The following is a 2,538-nucleotide window of genomic DNA, read 5'->3' on the forward strand; positions in this document are numbered from 1 at the left end:
ACACTTGCTTAAAGATTTTTTTTAACTAGGTATTATACCTCTTTTCTTTCTTTTATTTTAAAGATGTGAGGTACAATTCAGAGTTATATATTCAAAGGTTCATTATGCAGTAACCCTTGTTGATGAGATGTGCCCCTCCCTCCCCTGGCAGTTTTTCTCAACTGTCAATCCCACTCCATCTCCTCAGACAGTTTCCCACTACTCCCAATCCTTTTCTTATAGTATTATGATAATTGTTCAAGGCCCACTACTTGGCTGGACTTAGAGTCTATCATACTCAGTGATCTATCACAGAAACAGAGAACAGAGTACCATATGCTCAACAATTTAAACATAAAAGATAAAACTGTGAAGGCATTTAAAAATCTGAATATTTGTATGATTTTTAGAAAGAAAGTATGGCGCTAAAAGCTAATAAATGAATAAATGACTCAAAAAAAGTAAATACAATTAATGTCATATAAGCACCAACGTCCCCATATCTTCCATTGAGCACAGCTAAAAACTCTGGAAAATATGTAAAAAGCAAACGCAAGAAGACCCTGGAAGACAGAGAGAAGGACCTGAAGCGAGTTCCCCAGGCCATGTTTCTGCCTCGTAAATCTCAGACTGGATGTTGGAGAAGCCAGCAACCCAGAAACACCCTCAAGGGCAGACAGAAAAACCCAAACAAAAGCCTGTTCTCTCTCGCCAAAGGAACAGGCAAGGGGAAGGCCAGGGGTACAAAAACTTTGAGACAATAACTGCTTTAGTCAAACACCACAGAAAAAACTAAGACGCCACCCCTGCCAGAAAAGACTAAGTGGAAATGCTCGACGTATACCCCTCTGATGGAAGCAGGACTCCCCTTCCTTCCCTATTGTTGTGGTGTCAGAGGAGACCACCAAAGAGTAGACCCAGCTACAGTAGGTTGTCCCCCGACAGTGTCATTAGGTGCTATGTAGGAAACGGTAACATGGCCAGAGCATAATCAGCAGAGGCCCGGAGCTCTGAGTTCCCATTCCACCCAGCAGCTACTCCTGAATGTCAGCGAAGGCCAGAGGGGAATCTGGACTACAACCAGATTTGCATGGCAATAATGAGATGGTGCCCCCACCTCCCGCCAAAGGAGTGTCAGAGAAAAACTGTTATAACAAAACATTTAAATTAGATCTAGAGAGTAATAACATAATATTCAAAGCATTTAAGTCTCAAAATACCTTGGCATCTTCCTATCCAAAGACGTGAAAGACCTTTACAACGAAAACTACAAAACACTGCTCAAAGAAATCAAAGATAACACAAACAAATGAAAAATATTCCATGCTCATAGATTGGAAGAATCAACATTGGTAAGATGTTTATCCTTCCAAAGGTAGTCTACAGATTCAATGCAATACCCATTAAATTACCAACATCATTCTTCTCAGACCTGGAAACAACAATACAGAAATTCATATGGAAACATAAAAGACCATGAATAACCAAAACAATCCTTAGCAAAAGAAACAAAGCAAGCGATATCACTCTTCCAGACTTCAAACTTTACTATAAGACTACAGTAATCAAAACAGCCTGGTTTTGGTACAAGAACAATCACATAGACCAATGGAATAGGATAGAGATTCCATAAGCAAAGCCTCAATTTCTCACCCAACTCATCTTTGACATCTACCACTAGGGAGAGAAGAACCTATTCAGTAAATGGTGCTGGGAAAACTGGCCGACCACATGCAGAAGATTCAAATAAGACAACTATCACCATACTCAAAAATCAACTCTAAGGATCAAAGACCGAAACGTAAAACCTCAAACCATAAGAACCTTAGAAAATGCAGGAGACACTCTTTTGGAAATTGGAACTGGCAACCAATTTCTAATCAAAACCCCAAGTACCCATGTCATAAGAGATAAGATAGACAAACGGGACCTCATCAAACTGACAATCTTCTGCAAAGCCAAAGAAACCATCAAGAGAGAAGGGAGACAGCCTACAGACTGGGAAAAAATATTTGCCAACCGTATGTCTGACAAAGGCCTAAAATTTAGGATCCACAAGGAAAAGCAAAAAACAATCAGCCCCATTACAAAGTGGGAAAAAGATATGAATAGACACTTGTCAAAAGAATTCATACGAGCAGCCAACAGATATATGAAAAAATGCTCAGCCTCACTAGCCATCAAAGAAATGCAAACTAACACTACACTGAGATACCACCTAACTCCACTTAGGAAGGCCATCATCAATAACTCAACAAACTACAGATGCTGGAGAGAATGTAGTGAAAAGGGAACGCTTCTATACTGTTGGTAAGAGTGTAAACTAGTACAGCTTTTGTGGGAAACAGTATGGCGATTCCTAAAAGCTCTAAAAATTGACCTTCCATATGACCCCACAGTCCCCCTCCTGGAAATACACCCAGAGGAACTCAAATCACTCTATGAAAAAGATATCTGCACATGCATGTTTATTGCAGCATTGTTCACGATAGCAAAAACATGGAACCGACTGGGTACCCATCGAAAGAGGACTGAATTTTTAAAAACGTGGAACAAGTA

Source organism: Carlito syrichta, unplaced genomic scaffold (assembly GCF_000164805.1).
Source record: "Carlito syrichta isolate Samal-C Ts95f unplaced genomic scaffold, Tarsius_syrichta-2.0.1 Scaffold315856, whole genome shotgun sequence".
Classification (NCBI taxonomy): Eukaryota; Metazoa; Chordata; class Mammalia; order Primates; family Tarsiidae; genus Carlito; species Carlito syrichta.